This window comes from Hetaerina americana, unplaced genomic scaffold (assembly GCF_022747635.1).
Source record: "Hetaerina americana unplaced genomic scaffold, ioHetAmer1.1.p SCAF_55, whole genome shotgun sequence".
NCBI classification, from domain to species: domain Eukaryota; kingdom Metazoa; phylum Arthropoda; class Insecta; order Odonata; family Calopterygidae; genus Hetaerina; species Hetaerina americana.
Window position 1 is genome coordinate 900,592 of NW_027287150.1, and position 12,094 is coordinate 912,685.

The following is a 12,094-nucleotide window of genomic DNA, read 5'->3' on the forward strand; positions in this document are numbered from 1 at the left end:
GATAACATGCGAAGATTGCATTTCCATGCATAAAACAAAAACGCAATATCGTGTCAATTTTCTGTCTTTAGGGCTCCTCTTTTGGAGTTAATTGAAATCGTAGGGGTTAGTGACCTCAGTCTAACCCAGCGTAAGGTATACCAATAAATATGCTATATTACAAAACTTGCCCTCTCTGGGCAAAGTATAATTGCGAACTCCAAACAGGGCTCAGGTCTCAGTTAGAGCGATGGTCAGATCATATTTGCACTCCCGGCAGCTACCAAAGTTGATCAACGCGGTAGGAGTGATTGATTGTGTTATCTGGAGAGATAACTTTCACTTGAGTAGAGTATTTTCTCGATGTTAAAGTTAAAACTAGCTGAAAACTCGATGGTTAATATAATAATAACGCTTTTCCTTTAACCGGAACCGGCAAAACCCAGAAAATGAAATTTACCCGAGTCGGTTTCTACTAGCTTGGTTCCAGGTTGGTTGCTCTCACAATTGCTCTCCTGTTTCAGAGAGAAATTATTTTCTCTCGTCAATCACTTTCACCACCACTCATATGACTTTCGAAGAATTAGTCATGACCTTAATAGAATTAACGGCAAAAATAGAAATCATAACGAAAATAATAATATGTTTGGAAAACAACTTAAGAAAACGTAGTGAATCACTGGAATCAATATCCGTCCCCGATAACAATTAGCGACAACAGCGGAGTACTCTTGAAAAAATACTATATGTCGACGCCGATGTATTACCGCCATTTCACATTAAACTTTAATTTATTTAATCGAAGAATATTGCAAAACCTGAAGTGATATAAGCTTCCAATTATAAAACTTTAAATCGTAGGTTTTATGGAATGGCTCAAGAATGGATAGAAGCACGACGCGCCCATCGTTCAATCGCTTTACGAGATCGTAGATCAAAGGCGCCGGTAGCTCAACTGCTTTCATGTTCTATCCCTCAATCTATGTAATCCACTTCAATTGCTCTCCATAGTGTAACACGGAAGAAACGTGAAGAAACACTTGCGATATTATAATTACAGCCCTCGGTTAGAGAGGCTGGTGTGCTAGACACCGTAGGAATTCAATAAAATGCCGAAAGTTGAGAAATTGTTATCTACATAAATGGATATATACGGTAGGCTGAAAACTAATGCACACATGCTTGTAGACCACAAACAAAATGACCTACAGAAGCACTTCTGGTGGCATGTGGAAGTACCATTTCCCCTCAACACGCATGCGCAGTGTTGTGATTTTTTTTCCTCAACTCATCGGACACCTCAAGGGTAATCATTACACCTCGGATGATGAGATGAAAGCAACTGTCAAGTCCTGGATTTGAGAAAGGCCGCGTTGACGTAGCACTAGAACATGTCTCTATACTTCCGCTTCTCAAAATATCCTGGATGAATGCAACGACCGCAAACCTGCGCGTGTGTTTTGAGGGGGAATGTTGCTTCCACATGCCACCAGGAGTGTTTCTGAATATTTTTTTCCGTATGCTACTGTAGTATGCAATTGTTCTTAAAGGGTAGGAGTCTCGCATGCATCTAAACTACAGTAGGTCAAATCAATAGGATGAATTCTATGTGTAGGAATTCTGAAAATGGAGTTTGTATTAGAGGTCTAAGGAAATGTCCTGGACGAAGCTCTTTTGATTGATAACTCCGGAGAGAACTACTTCCACTATTCAGCCGTAATGTAGGTGCCGTGTAATTACATGGATTACTCATCCAATTATACGTTTTTAAGATCTGACGGCGCACGTGCATATGGACCAAAATAAAACAGAAGTCACTCACCACGCCGCCCATATCCCTATTCTAACAAGATTAATGAAGATAGATGCGAACGCGAGTCAAGTCCCCTAGAGTTCTCTGCAGGAATCCCGATAAAAACGAGAGCGAGAGGATTGCGTCTGCCGGTGCCTGGCGGAATTGCGACGTCTTCACCAAGCAGTAATGTGGCCAACTCCCGAAAATGCTAAATCTAACAGAATGCATAGCCTTCTGACTTTCATCGGTTTTTTGTGGATAGAAATAATGATTTCATAATGCAAGAAATACACCATGGACACCAACAACGGAGCAAATAGATCTCAATATAGCAAGACTAACTAAAAACTCCATGAAAACAAGTATTCCAGTAAGATATTACAGAGGCAAAACTCAACCTTGGTGGAATGACGACCTAAACAACCTCAAGAAGCATGTCCACAAACTGAGAACCGTCTTCCAAAGAAGCCGAAACGAGGACAGAGGAAGCCATCATCTGAGATACCTAGCAAAGCTAAGGATATATAAGGAACGTATTAAAAAATCCAAAGAAAATGCTTGGAGAAAGTTTGCTAGACAAAACTTTGGAGACAACTTCTGGGGCTTTATCTACAAGTTGTTCTCAGATAAACTTAAACTCCCAATAATGCCAGGGACTAGACGAAATAACAAGGGAGAGGTATGCTGATAGAAGAATGGATGGACAAAATGTTGGACACCCTTCTACCTGACGAAGATCAGTCAGATAATTGGTACCACGAGTCTATCAGGAGAATGCACAATGAACCGCTTGAGAAAAGCGCCGCAAGGCTCCTCTCAGACGAGGAAGTCAGTGAAGCCATCTACCTAATAAGACATGGCAAAGCCCCCGGTCACGACCAGATTCCGGGTACTGTAATAAGAAAACTCTGTCAGCCTATCTCAGGAGAGCTAACCAACATCATCAATGACTGTATAGTCCTCTCATACTTTCCGAACACCTGGAAACTTGGGAAGCTACACGCTATTCTAAAGGATAAGGGTAAGGACCCAGCGAACGCTGAAGCGTTCCGACCAATTACTTTCCCCCCAGAGCTGGGAAAGGTAATGGAGAGACTAATTAAAAAGAGAATTATAGAAGAGGCTGGGGAATGCCAGATCTACCACCCCAAGCAATGCGGGTTTACTCCAGGGAGAAGCACAGTTGATGCCATAACTAAACTGCTGAGACTAACTACCAACGATTGCAAATACACCATGGTGGTTTTTATAGATATAAAAGTCGCTTTTGATTCCGTCTGGTGGCCATCCGTGATTAAAGAACTAAAATATTTATGGGTGTCAAACAACCAACTAAAATTAGTCAAAAATTATTTTACCAACCGAGTGATAGAATACTCCAGCAAACACCTCTAGTTCTCTAAAGTAGCCACTAAAGGGTACCCACAGGGCTCCGTTCTTGGCCCAACCTTGTGGAACCTCTTAACCAATTCGCTTTTAAGAGAAGAACTCCCGGATAGGTGCGATATTATCGCATATGCCGATGACATCGCAGTAACTATCTCAGGAAACAGCAGAAAAGAGCTGGAAATGTTGGCGGAAAAGCTCTACTTATCCTAGAAACCTGGGCAAATAGTAACAAACTGAAGTTATGCATAGAAAAAAGTCAATACATGACCCTAGGAGCAAATATATTAAGAAACCCGGCATGTAAAATCAATGGGAAACAGCTAAAGAGAACGAACATACTCATAGACGATAAACCTACCTTCCATCCTCACGTGAACTACACTTGCTCGAAGGTTAAGACTACCTTTGGTGCCATAAGAAGGCTTTTCCGTTGTACATATGGCCTCAAACCGATGGAAAACATCTATGAGGGAGAAGTAATACCCATTGTCACTTAGGTTGGTCATTGGTCCCACAGAGTCAATCTCGCAAGATTCGAGAGAAAGCTAAAGGAGACAGAGCGCGCCTGCTTGATAGCGATGTGCAACAGCTATTCCACCGTGAGCTGCGAAGCACTCTGTATAGTGACTGTAACTTCACCTCTAAAATACCGGATTTGGGAAAGAATTGCTCTAAACGAATGGAGGAAAAAATATAATAGAGTATTTCAGCCTCTCGTTATATGCAGAAAATGCAGTACAAAGATCAAGATTAAAAAGCTTATTGAGACAGGAAACACATAGAGAATGGAACGACGAATGGAACAGAGCAGAAAAGGGAAGGAAAACGCACCGAGCATAGATTACGGGATAAAATTAAATATTAAACACTCCTCAGCAAGCACACAAGTGTTAACTGGACATGGGAACTTCAACTCCTGCTTACACTTCATAGGGAAATGTTTTACCCCTCTGTGTAACCGTGGAAAAGAAGCAACAGCAGAACATAGAGTGGAGGATTGTGTATTCTATGAGACAGAGCGACAACTCTTATGGAACAGTATGGAAGAGAAGCTAACAAGCATTAGAGAAATGATTACATTCTGCCTAAAGAACAACAATTAGCTGCTTGAAAAATTTGCAATTAGAAAACCGCCAAATACTGAACCACAAAAATTGAACTAACTGAAAAATATTTTGTGTAAAATGTAGCAATGTTTTCACTATTTGTCTATTGAGTGATTTTTTTTCTTAAATTGTTTATCATTAGTTTAACTCCTAACATAAATAAGCACCTGTGGATGTTAAAATTTTAGAATAACTTATGTTGTTTCCTTATGTTTCGTTATTGTTTGTAAAAAGGGGAACTAAGATTCAAAGGAATCCCCAACTAACTATGAAGTAAAATAAAAGGCTCGCCCATCAAAAAAAATGCACAACTATGCTTTACTATACTATTACTAAATAGGGGAAAGGAGAATTAAGTCACGGATGAGTCAGATGGAAGAGGCTACTCTAGGAGACGTAACTTTGTCTCCAACTGAGAAATGAAGCAGGAACAGGAAGGTTATAAGAGCGCATTTTGTGGAGGAGTGGGAACGGTAATGGGAAACAATAGAAAAGGGGAAACAACCAAGCAATTCCTACCCAGCGTGAAGGAAAAAAAGAATGAAGATCAACTTAAAAACTTACAAAGGAATCACGCAAATTTTTACATGACACGGGGAGTTTAGATCATGCCTCAAGAAAATTGGGAAAAGAAAGGAAAGGACGTGTAAATGCATGATGGAGGAGGAGGACACGGCGATACGCACAGAGAGAGTCCTTTATTGCCCATTGATGCCGGGGAAAGACGTGAACTGGAAGAGACTATCCTCGGACATTTGCATATCGTCCACCAAATTGGGAATTATCTACACGAGGAACCGATTAGGAAAATATTGGATGGATTTATCAACAAAAGAGAAATTGTGAATGGAGTGAACGATGGAAAGTAAGGGAATGTAACTCATATTTTGTAAAAAATTAACGAAATTGTATTGGGGATTTATAAATAAGGTACGCCAAAAAAATTGAAACACTAAAGTTCCCGATTTTAATCGAACGGGCTAAATTGTTGCTACACAACTATTCCTACCTCGATTAAGAAGAGACCTGACAGATCAAATCACACTCGTGGCGGATTTTTACGCGACAATTGGATTTAGATACATTGCAATTACCTGGCAGTTTATCGCGTCCAGTTAAAGTCGGCCAAATCAAACTTTGAACCTAAAGTTTTCCTAAGTGCATGCTTTTGTCTCTCATTAAATTTTAACTGTCCAGGGAAAGATGCAAAAGTGAGTGTGTTTAAGAATTAAATGGGACAAAAATTTGGGGAAGAAATAATTCATTATACGCTTTCTAAAAGGAATGACGGATGAAAAGAAGGCCAGTGGTCGTGAGTGACTTCTTTGCATAGTTATAAACACTAAGGGAAAGTTGATAACCCACTAATAAAACGCGAATATGAAATAACTTCGTACCGACTTTTAAACGGTGCATATTTACAAAAATGACCTTTAAAAAATAGCATCATTAAACAATATTGCCCAAAGATTTCTTTTGTTTTACTTTTGGCGATTTACAATTAAAAAAAAAAGGATTGAACTGATGGACCAATTTGTGTTGCAAACCAATTTGAGGTTTGAGAATGGTGAATTATCAATCAAAGATTTTAAGAGTGTTGGCGCGACAATAAATTCCTCCGAGTCAGTAACAAAATAAGAAAGTTAGATCTAAGTTTAGTTCAACAGAAATGCCCGAGTAAGAATTATCGTCTGATCCATTTTCGCTTTCTTCGTTTGAAGTCTAAAGACAAAGTGCAATTCTTCCGGTGGAGGGGTCGCCTCTTGAAAACTTTTCTCCCGCTCGCAAGCCTTGCCACGAATTGATTCTTGGAGAGCACAGGGCTTCCAACACTAAGTAATCACGACAAGACAGCAGTAGTTGTGCGCCCGGGGCTTAAAGAATTTATGCTCCTGAGCCTGCTGGCTTAGTTTCTCTCTTCTGGTGACCTTCAACGCCAGTATTACGCGAGGAGAAAACTTATTCGTCTATTTCCTATCAATTACCCTTAGCGTAAACTCTGATGGAGCACTTGTAAACTAGGACGTGAGATTACAGTTGGACACGTTGCATTTCCGAATTACTTAATCATCGATTTAAACTACCATCGTCTAGTTTGAGTGCAACGATTTATATTATCAATACAAAATTTCCGGGTGCCGGATTAATTTTTATTTCATGGAAGTTCTTCATTTAAATACGGCTTAATAAAATACACTTTATTAAGTCCGCATTAAGTTCCCAATTCTAATTTATCGCCCTCACTGAAATATTTAGGGTAAAAATTTATTAAATGCAACAACATGAACCTCAATTCCAAGACTGATACGAAATAATCTTAACTAAACCAAAACGATGCAAACTTTAAATCAGTACATTTTCTTATTTAAGTTCCTGGCGTTTATACCCTCACTGAATCAAGTGGACAACGCTACAGGTGCTTTTGATGGCCATTTCGGTTGTATCAAGGTCATAGGAGAGATATACTGGCCGCAAAGTTGTTCTAGTTTTAAGGAGCCTCTGTCCTGGAAATTACAGCCAGAGAAATCTTAAATCAGGGCGTCCTTTTAATCGATAAAAGATAAAAATAAATGATACTATTAAATATCTTCAGCAGTATCGTTAAAAGCTTTGGATAGGTTTCCATTCTTAAAATATGATCAAACATTTATAGAAGTCCACCGTAGTCGAACATTTCTAGAAATTTAAATAAGCATGCGGTAATGATAAGGTCAAAATGTAAATTACACAATAGATGATTGTGGAAGATGTTTTGCATTCTTAAATATTATAAAAATTAAGAGTGGATATAAGGTTCATTTCTCTAACGAGATTCGCTCAAAAAATTATAAAAAAAATGATCGCCGATTATTTCCTGACGTCATCATTTTTCGAGTTTACATAGAATTATAAGAAATACAAACTATGGTGAAAGTGTTACAAGTAAAATGTTGCAAGTTAATGATTGTATTGTAAGAATCCATCAAACCAATAGTCATTTCGTATTGGTGATCATTAGATATTATAATTAATTTTAAAATGCAATTAGCCGAAAACTGTGAATTTCAATCAAATGATAAAGGATTAAAATATATAAGTAAAACTAATCGGGCTAGTTTATTGCACTAGCTGGACAAATGAAGCAGAAGCTGACCTAAATTATGAAACGTATATGTCCAAGCATCATTAAACGTACCGTTTCAAATAATTACTTTTCCTGGAAGGATTGGGTTCGGTATTCCAAAAATAGGAATTGCTTCAAAGTGATCAAATTAAATTCTTAACTAAGTATGTAAATTGATTTATTAGGATTTGCAACGGCGTGTGTACTATAGGATAGATGGAGGTATTGGACGGGACCTTAACTCTAATTATTCAATAAGCCCTCTTAGTGATATGAAAACCTTCTGCAATACATCACTCCCTTCTTTAGCATCCCATAGTAGTTTCCAACCTCCTTAGCGCCACCCGGAATGCCCCTACCCTCCTCACGTTTCTCACTTTCCGCTTGAGATTAAAACTCACGATCCACCCCGATCCTAACCCACTCATCATCTGCTTTTGGTATTACAGTGGTTCCATCATTTCATTTTGGGATGGGAACTCATTTCTTCCTTCCTCATAGGAAAAAACAGCTACCTTTCTTTACTACTTAATTCAACTAAATTTCTAAAACAGAGAATAAAATTTGAACTAAAATAATGGCTAAATAATTTAAATATGGGCAAGTCGCATTTTCTCCTTGCCAGAAAATATCACCGTGGACCTTGGTGGAGATAAAGAAGTTCACTTATTACAATTCCTCACTACAGACGCCTCTTATTTTTACTGTGTTAGTTACCAACCATTATTACGGAATGGAGAAGACAAATAAGACAAATTTCCCAGAAAAATTGAGTGCAGAAATTATTACTCAATGCAATGTAGACGTAATTTTCTGCATGAATCGTTTTACTTTTACTTTTATGTATTCCTTCCTGCACGATGCATTACATGACATGGTTAATTTAGACACTTTGAATATTTTCAACAATTCTACAGTACGAGTAAGCACACATAGGGTGGAAATGCAACCTATTATGGCATGTTATTAGTTGGCCATATTGCGAAGGTATTTCCGTCACTTAAACATTTCAACGTTCCGTACCCATTTATGAAATTGATAATATACAGGATCGCGATAATCGCGATAATCGCGACACAACTTGCGGATCACTGCAAAAATGATCCACATTTTTTAGAGAACGTTCGTTGTCTCAGGCGTGACTTCATGGAATCGACTTAACATAATGAAAGGAGAAACTTTGTAATTCCACATAGATTGAGATCTAATTAGAGAACGTTGTTTCGGGTGACGAGACGTGGATCTTTGAGTACGACCCGGAGCCGAAGAGACAAAGTGCGGAGTGGCACACCCCATCATCACCCCGTCAAAAGAAAGCTCGCATGAGCAAATCTCGGATCAAGGCGATGCTCATTGTCTTTTTTCACAAAAGGGGAGTCGTCAACTACGAATTTGTACCTGAACGACAAACTGTAAATGCTGCATTTTACGTCCAAGTGCTCGACAGGCTTCCAAAACGAGTCGCCCGCGTCCGGCCAGCGATCAAAAACATCTGGCGGCTGCATCACGACAATGCGCCGTCTCACACCGCGCTTGTCGTGTCGGACTTCTTGGCCAAGCACGGCGTGGCAACGCTGCCGCACCCGCCCTACAGCCCGGACTTGGCACCACCGGACTTCTTTCTGTTCCCGAAGATAAAGAGGAGTTTGAAAGGAACGCGATACGGGACTTTGGACGCCGTCAAAGAGGCCGTGACGACGTGTCTTCGAGAGGTTCCCGATGATGCCTTCGCGGGAGCGTTCCAGGAATGGGAACTCCGCTGGAACAAGTGTATCGACTCACAAGGGTCCTATTTTGAGGAATATTAGCTTAAGATATGTAAAAGTGTAATAAATTTTTTTCCTGAGCTCAGTACACTTATTTTCCGGACGAACCCTGTATTTTGAAATGACCCGTCTTGGGAATTTTATGAAGATAACTTCACAATTTTTCATCTGCTTTCATTTTTAGTCCTCTTTCGAGAATATGGAAACGGATCGCGTCTAACAGAATCAGGCAGGAATCAATTTACTTGTCGCTTAGAGCAATCCGCCAATTTTTACAACAATTACTTCCACTCTATAGATTAAGGAAGACTTGCGTCATGGAACCCAATTACCTACGAAAGTTAGAAAATCTGATCCAAAATTTATGGTGAAATGTCTATTACCAGCCTAAATAAAGGTCTCCCGTAACTTCCTATCTAGCGCACATTATGGAGTGCTTCAAGAGTTTTCAATTCGATTTATTCAGCCTTTTGTGATGACCTCTTCAATTTTTTTTAGCAGAGACACCTAAAGTCACATTCGTTAGTTAGTCGTTCGAGTTAGTTTACAGACGCTATTCGATATATAATTCCCGGAGCCAAGGGTTGATTGCTATTTTACGGTTTCTATCAATAGGAAAACATTCGGTCAGTCAATATAAATAATAAATGAACTCTGAAACGTACTCTGATAGAAATTAACGAAGTCACCCATGAATGGAAACTAAAATTTTAATCAGAAATAAAATTTCGCACGCGATACTCTAATGATCTCCTGACGAAATGCTAAAACAAAAGACACAAAGGGAATTCAAAACATATCATTATACTAACAAATGAATCAAGGCACGTAAATAAAAAGAGAATGTAACGAAATATAAAAACACAAAATTAACTATGGAACTGTACAATTAAAAGTAATTTGGAAAAAAAATGTTTGAAAAAGGCTGTTATCGGACATCCAACGAAAATAAAAATCCAGCAATGACCCAAATATTGTAGGAACGCTAACCCCAATGTGAAAATCAATGGTTCTGTTGCGAAATTATTTGCCTGCGCGGATACTAGTCGCTAGTAAACCTATTTCTATGGTACATACTATTCCATCTTAGCATATACGCCTGCCTGTTTCGTCCACTGATATCATAGTAACTGGTCTATTCACGCGGCATTTATTGACTTTGCCTTATCTTTTACGTACTTGAAAAGCAATACCCTGAACCGACCCCCTGGATAAATTTAGGATAAATCAAAATGATTAAATTCATAAGCAATTTTGTTTGGAGATCTTCCCGTACACACTGATATTCCTATGACTAATGCATTGCCTTCAACCGAAATGGCATAAGGTCCGGTTGCCTGGGTACACATTCTCGCATGACATTTTATTAAAAAAACCGTAGAACTAGATGCACGCCCGCTGGAACTATTCATTCACAATCCTGACCCTACGATGAACTCTTCTTTTTATACATGGATACAATAAGAAAAGCTTTTCCAGGATTTTAATTTCCACGTTCTCCGCTCTGGATCCCAAAAGATCATTAGGCACTTCTGAACAAGGGCGCCCTCAGGGGGAGCAGAAAAACATTAGATTTCGAATTGAAATATTTTGGGAAGGCGTCATTTTTTATCATTATGACGCAGAGGGGGGGGGGTAGAGTGGTGGTGGGAGTAGTTGGAATAAAAGATAAGAGTGGGAAGGAGAGAATGCTCCTCCGTCTTTAATTTATAGTTTCACGTCCAAAAGAGAGGCGGACTTGAGAGTCTAATCATCCCGTCGGAACTCCTGTGGTGAGAGAGTTCGGACGAATATTAAAATGAAGTCTGCGTCCAGAAACTGAAACTTGGGACCTCGCTCTCCGAAAAGGACGGCACCTCCACGAACGCTCCGCTAAAAAAATTCTAAGAGGAAAACTTTTCTTCCATGAAGCAGTGCCCTCATACCGTCACTACAATTACGAAATGATCTGCGTACTTTTTTAGGACGCGGAATGGTAACCGTTGTGATATGATAAAGGATAGGAGGAAAAAAGCATTCAAATTCGCCTCACCCGGGAATCATGTGACGTGATCATTGTGTACGATGGTTGCAGAGAGCAGAGAAAAAGACACAGATGCCAGGAAATATCCGAAAGAGGAAACCAAGTGGGGATAGTCCATGAAGTGTGCACTTGCGATCATATGGAAACGGAAATGACAATGCACTGTTATCAGATCTGTTTGGTTACGGTCGCATGTGCTCCCCACGACTCCAACGGTAACCTATATGGAGCGTACGGGGACCGCCTCGTTGATAATTTAAATCCTAGCTAAAATTTCGGCGCCATCGCGCATTTTTAATCATCGTGATAAATAATGTTGAAGTTGCTGCTATAAGTCTCCCCACACCCTAAAAATATTTGGGAGTTTGCCTAAGGTATTTTCTGTTAAAAATATCCCTCGGTACTCTCCATTTATTCCCGTATATTTATTCATCTATTTTATCGCTTACATTCCCAGTCTTTTATATGACCCTATTTAAAAATTGGCATTTTTCGCGCGCAAAAAATCAGGTTACCAATGTGCAATCTACCATAGAATCTGTTAGGTAATATATTTTTATATATTTTTATTCTAATCCTTATACGAATAAACGGAAAACACAAATAATCTTTTATAAAATGACGTTGGCCATTTTTGTTGGCGAACAGTGCGTTTAAGGTTCGAATCAAGTCTTTTGGTTCCATTTAATTTGAATTTAGTAAATTCTTGTATTCCTAAGCGCCGATTATTAAAGTGCTTTGTGTTCTAAATAATTTAAGCAGCGGTTTCCAAAATACGTAGCGCGGAGAAAGGCAATAAATTTGCGATGGAACCAAGGGCGTATCTTTTAACTAGAAATCAAAGCTCCTATAACCGCCATCTCGTCTTTATTCGGAGTCTCTTGAGGCGAATCTAAAACAAAGCTGTTTCCGGACGTACAGTTCGGAGAAACC

The 12,094-nt window shown here is 39.2% G+C and overlaps 1 protein-coding gene across 1 annotated transcript in view; it reads left to right on the forward strand.

Annotated features, from left to right (window-relative positions):
• Positions 1 to 12,094, forward strand: part of LOC139694791 (tachykinin-like peptides receptor 86C) — a 216,336-nt gene that overhangs the window by 15,818 nt on the left and 188,424 nt on the right. The window lies entirely within an intron of this gene.